This window comes from Nicotiana sylvestris, chromosome 8, assembly GCF_000393655.2.
Source record: "Nicotiana sylvestris chromosome 8, ASM39365v2, whole genome shotgun sequence".
Classification (NCBI taxonomy): domain Eukaryota; kingdom Viridiplantae; phylum Streptophyta; class Magnoliopsida; order Solanales; family Solanaceae; genus Nicotiana; species Nicotiana sylvestris.
The window spans coordinates 201,147,202-201,159,185 of record NC_091064.1 but is presented as its reverse complement, the minus strand read 5'-3'; positions in this window follow the sequence as shown (position 1 = coordinate 201,159,185).

Below are 11,984 nucleotides of genomic sequence, written 5' to 3'. Positions count from 1 at the left end.
GAAGTTGTGGTTGTTGCAAGAAGTTTGATTCCGAAAGTTATAATTTTGAACCTATTAGAATTGTTTTGAGCCTTTTATACCCTTTCTTTCTAACCTTGTCCAAAATCTCACATTACGGTCCAAAGAAAGACCTTTTGATCAGTCTTTGAGAAATGCCAAGTCAAGTAGGTAAAAGTAATTCATGTCAGGGGCAACACTTTAGTTCAAGCAAGGAGAGAATTAAAATAAGAGAGTCTTATCGGTGAAAACCCTCACGGGCACCGTAAGGCGATGGGAGTTGAGAGAAATTAAAATGAGAGAGTCTTATCGGTGAAAACCCTCACGGGCACCGTAAGGAGAAAGTGAGTTGAGAGATGAACGACTGAAAGAGGTATGCTGGTGAAAATCTTTCAAGGCGCCGTAGGATGAACAAGGTCAAGGTTTGGGTAAAGTAATCATGTCACGAAAATTCTGAGGCGACGAAGTACGGCAACTGAAAGTTGATTGGTTGGACAGATTGGGCCGATTAATCCGAAATGCATGTCATGAACATTGGTAACAGTTGTTCCACGCAGATAAGTTTTTTTTTCTTTTTCCTTTTGTAGCAGTCATCTGGTTTTGGATCCTTCTTATCCTTAACCCGCAAAGTCATTGCATTTCATTTTCTTTTGGGTATTTATCTAAAGATGTTTCAATGTCAGTCTTGTCCAAATAAAGTGAGAAGGATTTCAAAGCTCACTACCAACTTCCCAAAATTGCAAAGCACAGAATGGTCAAAGCATACTGGGGATAACCTGATGTAAGAGGGGGGTACAAGGAATCACCGGAAGTTTCATCGGTGGAATGGATTGGTAATATCATGGGAGATGCAAAGGTTCAGATAAAAGGGTCAAAGGTAAGGCAACAACATGGGTATAGAACACTCGGTTCATCAAAGGGCATGGGGTGTGAAAGCCAGTCAGAAAGTCAAAGCGATTCAGGGCCGGTTCGGGGAAGCCAGTCGGAACAAAACAATGCAGCAGAAAGATCTCCAGCAAGAAACTCACCAACTAACCACCATTTTTTGAACTGACAAATTTTCTTTGATTAAAACAGGGGCAGAAAAGTTCATTTGTTTCAGAGGAACTCTCTGTGGAGGAAGGTAATCACCAAACAGGTTTGCTTTCTAATTTTCAGGACCCTCCTGGAAAATGGGACCTAGTTTAAAGTTCAAAAATAGCATAATCTAGCATAAATGTATCCCAAAAGAATATAAGTTAGCTTAGAAGTTTGTGTGTTCGAGATAGGATTCAATTAGGAGTTGTCAGGACCCTCCTGAATAACGGGACTTAGCTTTAGGATTTCGACTAGATAACAACATTTAGCGTAAACTCTACTGTAGGGTAGTTCAGACATGAAAGTTGTCACCCTTAAGATAAAATTGTACTTTCAATTTTCAGGACCCTCCTGGATAATGGGGAGTAGTTTAAAGATCCTCTTAGATAGCAAGATTTAGCAGAAGTCACACCTGTAGAAGATATAACTTAGATTTTAAATTATCGTTTAGTTAAGAGTTGTCAGGACCCCCTGAATAACGGGATCTAGCTTTCAAATCCTTAGTAATACTTGGTAATATGATTTAGTTTTACAATCACAGCTGTCCCCAGCCACCAAATTGGGGCAGAAAATTTTCTTGTTTTTGTTTGTTTTGTTGAAGTCAGGAGCCCGCCTGGAGAACAAGGGAATACATTTCAAGTTGAAGTCAGGAGCCCGCTTGGAGAGTAGGGAATACTTTCAAATGCAGCAGTCAGGAGCCCGCCTGAAGAGAAGGGAATACTTTCAAGTTGAAGTCAGGAGCCCGCCTGGAGAACAAGGGAATACATTTCAAGTTGAAGTCAGGAGCCCGCCTGAAGAGCAGGGAATACTTTCAAGCGCAACAGTCAGGAGCCCGCCTGGAGAACAAGGGAGTACAATTTAAGTTTTTAGTTTTCAAATTCTTTGTTTTGTCTATTCTAAAGTCAGGAGCCCGTCTGGAGAGCAGGGAATACATTTCAAGTTAAAGTCAGGAGCACGCCTGGAGAGCAGGGAATACTTTCAAATACAACAGTCAAGAGCCCGCCTGGAGAGCAGGGAATACTTTCAAGTTGAAGTCAGAAGCCCGCCTGAATAACATGGGAATACAGTTCGAGTTCAACAATCAGGCACCCACCTGGAGAAATGAAAAACATCTCAGAGTACAATTCGAGTTCATCAATCAGGCATCCGCCTGGAGAATGGGAAAATATCTCAGATTACAATTCAAGGCGACAACAAAGAGATTCCACAGAGAGAATAGAGGACAACAAGGCAACAAAACTACAAGATCAAGTTTGAAGATATAGATAGGACTTTTGTAATCCATAGATCATAGTCTAGTATAGCTTTTTGTTTTATTTTGATATGGTGTAATAAGGAGGTTCAGTAAGAAGTAGTAGCAGCAACAGTGAAATCACAGCTTCATGGTAGCCCCAGCTACCAAACATTCCCGAACTACACTGACCTGATTCCTTTTTAGCCAAGGATATGTAGGCAACCTCAGAAGCAGGGTACGGTCAAATCTTTCAAAGATGCTTCCCACGGAGTAGCCAAACGGGAAAAAATCGCTTGTATCCGCTCACTTATCTTTGCACGAAAACTCTTCGTATTTCCGGACAAAGAGGGGCAGCTGTGAGCACGTGTTTTGCCTATATGAATTACTCCCATAAATTCAAAACAAAATAATCTCTTTTCATTATTTGCAATTATTGTGGATTTTATGGCATTTTTCTTAATCGTTTGCATTTTTCTGTAAATGTTTATTTTATTTAACTAAAAAATAATACAAAATACTTGGCATTTGTATTTAGGGTTTAATTTTACATGTCAGGATTAATTAGAAAATTAATTGTTTTATAAAATGGAAAAATCACAAAAGATATAATATAGTTTAATTCGCACTTTTAATTTTTAGCTTTGATTTTGAGTAGTTTTTCTGTTAATTTGTTTTTAATCAATCGTGATAATTATCATTTTAGGTTTAATTAGTTTTTTTAGTTCTAGGAATTAATTTTGATTCTAATTAATTTTTGAAAAAAAGAGGAGAAAAAGGAAAGAAGGAATTTTAAATTGAATTGTTTTGAAATAGAAAAGAAAGAGTGAAGAGATTTGGGCCAAAATCATTTTAAAACCCCCAGGCCCAAACATAAAATCCCTGAAACCCGTCCAATACCTGCCCGTCTGCCTTAAACCGACCCGACCCGTCCCCAAATAACGCGTGACTAAAAGAAGAAAACGGGCGAGCCCTAGAATCCCAACGCGTTACTGTTCTTCTTCTCCGAAGAACACGCGAACAAGTCCCAAATCCAGGCAAAATCTATGGCGAGTGAGCATCAAACCTCACACCACGCGTTTCCTCTTCTCTCTTGCCATTTCTAACGGTTTCTGACGACAAGATTCTCCTCTCCTCTCACTCGCTCAAATTTGGATTTATCTAACGATTGGAAGGTTCTGGAGGAGGATTCGCTGGATGAGTATGAGGCATTGGATTGATTTCACTCAATCCGAGCCCCACATTCATCAAGGGGTTCGTTCTCAAAAGGAACTTATCCGATTTTGTGAGGGGGATTTTGAAAAAAAAAAGCTTTTCGGAAAAAGGGTTGAAAAAGGCTCTAAAACAGATGGTTTTGGGTGGGTTTTCTTTTTTGGAAGAACCCTTTCAAAGTTTCAAAAAAGGAGACATACAACCTTTTCTTTGGTTTTCTGAATCCGGATTTGAGTTCCAAGGGGATTAAATTGAAGCTCGAGTTTGGTTTTCTACTATCGTCTTGTTGATTTGCTGCTGAACCTCATTAAGATTTGGAGTCGAGAGGTGTATTGTCGAGTTTGTAATTGTTATAAAGGAGATTCGCAATTTCAGGTTCATTCTCTTCTCTGTCTTTCCATTACTCATGGTCATGTTCCATGTGTTCATGTTTGTTATGATCTTGTTTAAGACTACTTGAGAGTCATTGTTCGTTGTTTGATTTTGAATGCTGAGGTCCTTTGGCCTTGGTTCAGGTTTTTTCGTATTCTTGGTTATTCTAAATTGGACGAGTGATTGCACACAACGATGTAATGGTTGTGGCTGTGTAACATCGTCTCATTCGTTTTTTTTTTAAAAAATTTGAGCAGTGAAATAGAGTCACAGGTTTTAGGGGGTTGGAACCTGCTTGTTCGATCATTTTGTTGGTCTGGCCATAATTTAAGCACCAAGTAACTTGTGCGCTTAGTTCATTCTTAAATTAGTAAGTTCAATTTAACTTCTTATTGGATTGCGACTAGCTGAGATTTTAGGATAAAGTCTGTTCAAGTTGTGTCAATTTTTCTGATGCATTGTAGCTGAAATGTGAGTTCGAACATAAACTGCTTGTTGGGGATATGATTTTACTTGTGAACGAATGTTTGGGGACTGCTACTGAATTCATTTTAGTCGATGGTGGCAGCAGCGACTCAAATTCAAATTGCTATTCTTAAGATGTTTGAACTAATTTGGTTCCTTTGAATTGAGTATTTATTATCACAAATCCTGAGTTGCCTTTTGTCTGAGGGTTCAGAAGACCCTTGTTGGTATTCTTATGATGCCTGGCGTGCAAAACTCCAGTCACAGCTGGATTCAGCAGACCAGTTTCTGCGTAGAAGCTGTATAGCAGCTGTGCATCATTTGTTCCTTCCAGATTTCAGATTGCGAATAGGGCTGCTGCACTTCATTCTTCTGTCCACTGTGTGCATAACCTACTGAAACGAAAGGCTTGCGTTGGCAGCTAGAAAATTGGTAATGTTGTTTAAAATGTGGATCACCTAGTTCGTGGCTGCATATTTTAGCATCTGGTTGCATTAGTTTGGTGTTTGGTTTGGCTTACCAGTTTCCTTCCATGGAGTTCTTTGTTCTTTTTGAAGTGCCTTTCCAGTAAATCAATGGTTCGTTTGGTCTCTGCTCAAATTACATATACTAGGTGGAAATCTGGGCTCCTTTAAATTCATTTCCTCTCAATTTTAGCCTAGATCCTTTTGAATCTTGTTATCAATGTTTCAGTGTTGGTGAGCCGAGTCTGAAATTGAATAGTTGAATTCATTAAGCGTTTGTCCTTCCTGATTCCCCTTAGTTATCAAATGAGCAGTCTGCTAGAAGTGTTAAGGTCATGTTGACCAAGATCGCACTAAGTCATGTCTTGTGTGCCTAGTTTGAAATTCAAAATGCTTTCATTAAATTATGTCCATACGAATAACAATTGTCTTGAAACTGGGAGCTGAAATGGGTATGTAAGGTGTTTGACTGAAACTCAGATTTATTTTGGATTCTGAAGAACTGTAGCTGAAATGTGCTTATCGATCTGAGCTTCACTTTTGGGGTTAACAATTAATTCATTCTTAAGAAGTTAAATATCTTGTAGTCTTTCCCTCTCAGTTTCTCACATCCCACTGGCTGTAATATTTTGGTATGAGTGTTTATCTTATTCGGGTAGATCTGTTTAGCAATGAGGCAGTAGGTTGTGCCGTCCATGAACATCTCTTCAGCCTGATTTCTCATTTTGCTTATTGTTCCTGATGCGTACTGTTGGGTTTTGGGGTAACCTTCCATTTCTTTGCTTATTCAGTGACAAGATGTGTTTTACGTGCAGTGCGTTTGTGAAGAGCTCCGTTACATTTCACTTATAATGAAGTACACCATATATGTTGATTATCTGATCCCTGCAATATTAGTGTCTTATCAATAATCTTCGGACTTTTGCCCTTAATCTCAAACGAGCCTAGGAATTAATAACTCGTGAACATCGTAGAAGAGCCTTAGGGCGCATTTGTTTTATACAATTGTGATTGTGTACACGTTCGCGTGACATAGTTACGATTCTAAAAACCAAACCAGAGTATGCGTTCGCGCAACTTCAACCAAATTTTTTCTTAAATAAATAAACAATGCGTTATTAATTGTGGACACGTTCGCGTGACATGATTTTGTGACGCACCGAACAAATAGGTACACGTACGCGTGACCCGTTTCAAGATAATTTTCTTAATTTAAAAGTGGTAAAGGGTAAATGCACATAGGTTCTAAGTTCAGTAATTAAACAATTTAGTTAAGCCAAGTATAATCAAAGCGACCGTGCTAGAACCACGGAACTCGGGAGTGTCTAACACCTTCTCCCGGGTTAACAAAATTCCTTACCCGGATTTCTGGTTCGCGGACTGTTAAACAGAGTCAATCTTTCCTCGATTCGGGATTTTTACCGGTGACTTGGGACACCATAAATCTCCCAAGTGGCGACTCTGAATTTTAATAAATATAATCCCATTACGATTGTCCTTTAATTGAAAAAAATTCCTTTTATTCACCCTCTTTCGGGGGGGGGGGGGAGTGTAAGTAAAAAGGAGGTGTAACACTCATCTTTTCTTTTACAATATTATTGAAGTTTTTCATATCTTTACTCCAAAGGTCAGATAATGGAGAGACAAGTATATAATATGGGTCGTATGACCACTGAGAATCTGAGATGGGAAGAGGGAAACCTTTTAACATGTCGTCTATTGTAGGAGAATAAATGACAGGTTTCTTTTTCAACATGCTTATCATGGCTGCCTGAATTTCCAGATCATCAACTATGATCCTTGTTAAAAGGCAGAATGAAGAATAAATTAGACTTTTCAAAAGCTACATTCTGAGCATGCCTGAAGAAGAACAGATGGTAAATTGAATAATGGTCTCTACTTAGGAGATGTTAAAATGAACAAATAGAGTTAAATAACACAATCACCATTTTCACGTGCTATTTTAATGTGGTTGCACTTAAATAGCATATCAGAGAGATAAAAGCCAAATTAATATTAAAGGATGGTTCTATAGCTTTTCATTTCGTAGAACGAACAAAATTTCTAGATCAGATCACATCCTTTCCACAAATATCCCACCAGAAGGAGTGAAATGCACGGTGAATGAAGTTTCGAAAATACTATGAATATGACAAATTGTTTCGCTTGGATAAAAAATACATTATCTTTTTATATTTTTTTATTCTTGCTAGATAACCACAGAAATCAATGTTATGATAGCTTAAGATTGCATATTTATGGAGGCAAAAAAGGTTTTGGAGAGAGACAGAGTCCCTAAGGTCAGCTTAGTACGTTCACCCTTTTTAGTAGATCGTATCATGTCATCCCTGTTGCGGAAGCCAAATGTATATAGTGTGAATAAGTCACAACTACTATACCAAAAATTATGACAGCCACCAAATAATAAATAAGACAATAAAACAACAATAAAGGGAACACCAGAATTTACGAGGTTCGGCTAATTTTGCCTACTCCTCGGACACAACCAATATTTTATTTCACTCCAAAAATACAAGTGAAATAATACTAAAGAGAGAAGATACAAATGCCTTAAACAGATGAGAAGGCAAATGAGAGGTGTGTTTAAATCCTAAACATTAAGCCTTCTTTTATAGGGGGAAAACCCCCCCAACCCTTCTTTTCCCACCGATGTGGGACAAAATGTTTTGCCAAATTCAACAAATCTCCACCTTGGCAAAATTCCACATCTTCAATTTTCTCTCAATAACAAATTTTGATTGTGTCTTCATCTTCAATCTTCAGTTTTCAACAATGTTGATCAAATCCAAACAATGTTGAAACTTGACCGCAGTCACCACCTTTGTCAGCATATCAGCAGGATTCTCCGTAGTATGAATTTTCTTCACTGTGACTCCACCTTCTTCTATGATTTCTCGTACGAAATGATACCGAACATCAATGTGCTTCGTCCTTGCATGATAAACTTGGTTCTTCGCTAATTGAATAGCACTTTGACTATCACAAAAAATTGTGATACCTTTTTGTTCAACACCAAGCTCCTTTAGCAATCCTTGAAGCCAAATTGCCTCTTTCACAGCATCTGTAATAGCCATGTACTCTGCCTCTGTTGTAGACAAAGCAACTGTTGACTGCAAAGTAGACTTCCAACTAACTGGTGCCTTTGCAAAAGTAAACACATAACCAGTAGTTGATCTTCGTTTGTCCATATCACCCGCAAAATCTGAGTCACAATATCCAACTACAGACTGATTGTCTTCCTGCTCAAAAACTAACCCGACATCTACAGTATTATGAATATACCGTAGAATCCACTTCACAGCTTGTCAATGCTCCTTCCCTGGATTGTGCATATATCTGCTAATAATTCCAACAGCTTGTGAAATGTCAGGCCTTGTGCAAACCATTGCATACATCAAGCTACCAACAACATTTGCGTATGGTACCTTTGACATATACTCTCGTTCAGCTTCATCCATTGGCGACATATTAGTACTTAGCTTAAAATGGGGAGCAAGTGGAGTACTAACTGGCTTAGTCTTGTCATCTATGCCAAAACGTTGTAGTACTCTTTTCAAATATTCTTTCTGAGATAAACAGAGTTTCTTTGAACGTCTATCTCTTATTATCTCCATGCCAAGAATTTTCTTTGCCTCACCCAAATCCTTCATCTCGAACTCCTTCTTCAGTTGAATTTTCAACTTATCAATTTCTTCCGAATTCTTGGAAGCTATCAACATATCATCAACATATAGGAGAAGATATACAAAGGAACCATCTTTAAGCTTGTGCAAATACACACAATGATCGTATTTGCTTCTCTTGTACCCTTGCCGCAACATAAACTCGTCAAATCGCTTGTACCATTGTCTAGAAGATTGTTTCAATCCGTACAACGATTTTTCAAGTTTGCACACCACATTTTCTTTTCCAGCAACTTTGAATCCTTCTGGCTGAGTCATGTAGATTTCCTCCTCCAAGTTTCCATGTAAAAACGCAGTTTTTACATCCATCTGAACTAGTTCCAAATCCAATTGTGCTACCAAAGCCAACATAATTCTAATGGAGGAATGTTTTACAACTGGAGAAAATACTTCATTGTAATCAATTCCCTCCTTTTGAGCATATCCTTTGGCCACCAATCTTGCTTTGTAGCGAACATCTACTTGGTTAGGAAATCCTTCCTTCTTTGCAAATACCCATTTGCACCCAATTGCTTTCTTTCCCTTCGGGAGATTGGCCAATCTCCATGTATGATTCTGATGAAGGGACTGTATTTCATCATTCATGGCAATCCTCCACTTATCTTCTTCTGAACTTTGGACAGCGTCTTTATAAGTGGTAGGAACATCATCAGCTACAATTGAGGTTGCACAAGCAACTGTCTCTATGAGACGAACAGGTTTCGTTATTGTTCTTTTTGGCCTGCTGGTTGCTATTGATTCAAGTTGTTGTTGAGGTTCCTGAGTTGGAATCTCCTCTACTGGCTCTCCTTCCAGAGGGTAATCTTCATTTGTTTCCTCCTCTGCTTCTTGTGTAGGAAAAATAAATTTTCCCTCAAACTCCACCTGCTTAGAAGCACCTTTATTTTGTTTGGTATCTTCTGTTACCTTATTTACCATAGCAGATTCATCAAAGGTAACATCCCTGCTGAATATTACTTTCTTTGTCATAGGACACCATAAGCGATATCCTTTGACTCCAGAAGTAATTCCCATAAAAATAGCCTTCTTTGCCCTTGGATCCAATTTTGACTCCGTCACATGATAATATGCAGTTGAGCCAAACACGTGCAAAGAGTTATAATCTATAGCAGGTTTTCCATACCATTTTTCAAATGGTGTCTTGCCATTCAATAGCAGCAGATGGTAGACGATTAATGAGGTGGCATGCATATGTAATTGCCTCAGCCCAAAATTCTTTGCCCAAGCCAGCATTGGACAACATACACCGTACCTTCTCCAGCAAGGTCCGGTTCATACGTTCTGCCACTCCATTCTGTTGTGGTGTATGTCTAACAGTGAAGTGTCGGACGATGCCATCATTTTCACAGACCTTATTGAAATGATCATTTTTGTATTCACCTCCATTGTCTGTGCGAATACACTTGATCCTCCTGCCTGTTTGATTTTCCACCATCGTCTTCCATTTGAGAAAAATTCCTAGCACTTCATCTTTGTTTTTCATTGTATACACCCACACTCTTCGAGAAAAATCATCAACAAAGGTTACAAAATAGTGCTTCCCACCCAATGAAGGTGTTTTGGAAGGACCCCAAACATCAGAGTGTACATAATCCAAAATGCCTTTAGTATTATGGATCGTTGTACCAAATTTAACCCTTGTCTGTTTCCCTTTAACACAATGCTCACAAAACTCCAAGTTGCAAGCCTTTACTCCTTTTAACAATCCTTGATCTGATAGAGTTTTCAAGGATTTTCCTCCAGCATGTCCCAAGCGCATGTGTCATAGCTTGGTTGCTTCTGCCTCTTTGTCGTCACTGGATGTCACTGTCACTGTCCCAATAACTGTACTGCCACGATAGCGGTACATATTATTATTCTTCCGATTAGCCTTCATTACCACTAGTGCACCGGAGCATACTCTCATCACTCCATTTTCTGCAATGATTTTGAACCCTTTTGATTCTAGGGCTCCCACAGAGATGAGATTCTTCTTCAAATCCGGTACATATCGAACATCTGTTAATGTTCTGATCATTCCATCATGGTTCCTTAATCGTATTGAACCAATGCCATATGAGGTAAGAGGGCTGTTATCCGCTGTGTGGACGACTCCATATTCTCCTTCTTGAAATTCCACGAACCAGTCCCTATTGGGACACATATGATAGCTACAAGCCGAGTCCATCAACCATATGTCTGATGATGTTGATGACTCTGTTGTAACTAATGAGAAGTCTGAATCATCACAATCAGCTACATTTGAATCCATAATGGCCTTTCTATTGTTATGTTTGGCCTTATTCTTCAACTTCGGACAGTCTTTCTTCCAGTGCCCTTTTTCTCGACAAAAAGCACATTCATCTTTGCTGGGTCTGGATCTTGACTTGGATCTTCCCTTCTTTGTCCTCATTTGATTTTGAGGACGACCCCTCACAAATAGTGCTTCTCCTTCTCCGCCCTTCTGTTTTTCTCGCTTTCTTTGTTCATAGCTGTACAAAGCCGAACAAACTTCTCTAAGAGAAACTTCGTCATTTCCATGGAGTAGAGTAGTTTCAAGGTGCTCGTACTCATCAGGAAGTGACGCCAACAACATCAAGGCCAAGTCACCATCATCATAAGTTGTATCCATATTTTGCAAATCTGTGACCAACTTATTGAAACTGGTGATATGTTCATTCATCGTGGTACCAGGAACATAGGTGAAGTGAAACAGTCTCTTCTTCATGTACAATTTATTTTGACTGTTTTTCTTCAAAAATTTATCCTCCAGTGCTTTCCATAATTTACTTGCAGAAGTTTCCTTTGTGTATGGATATTTCTGCTCTCTAGCAAGGTAGGATCGAATGGTACCGCAAGCAACACGGTTGATAATTCTCCAATCTTCTTCTCCAATAACATCTGGTTTCTTTTCTTCAATGGCCAGATCTAGCCCTTGTTGAAAAAGGACATCTAGAACCTCGCCTTGCCACATCCCAAAATGTCCGGACCCGTCAAATATTTCTACCGCAAATTTCGCATTTGACACAATTCTTGTCATAAGCGAAGATGCCAATGATGACGTATTGTTGACACTTGATGTAGATTCTTCTTGTTTATTGTCTCCCATCTTTGACACAAATATTATTTAATAGCTGACGACACAAATCAAGATTATTTCCTTTCTGGTGTGGAAGATCAGACTAAGCTGCAACCACAGAGCATACTCAGACAGAACCTTGACTCAGTTACCAAGATAAATCTTTTCTGATGTGGAAGATCAGACTATGCTGCAACCACAGAGCATACTTAGACAGTACCTTGGCTCTGATACCAATTGTTGCGGAAGCCAAATGTATATAGTGTGAATAAGTCACAACTACTATACCAAAAATTATGACAGCCACCAAATAATAAATAAGACAATAAAACAACAATAAAGGGAACACCAGAATTTACGAGGTTCGGCTAATTTTGCCTACTCCTCGGACACAACCAATATTT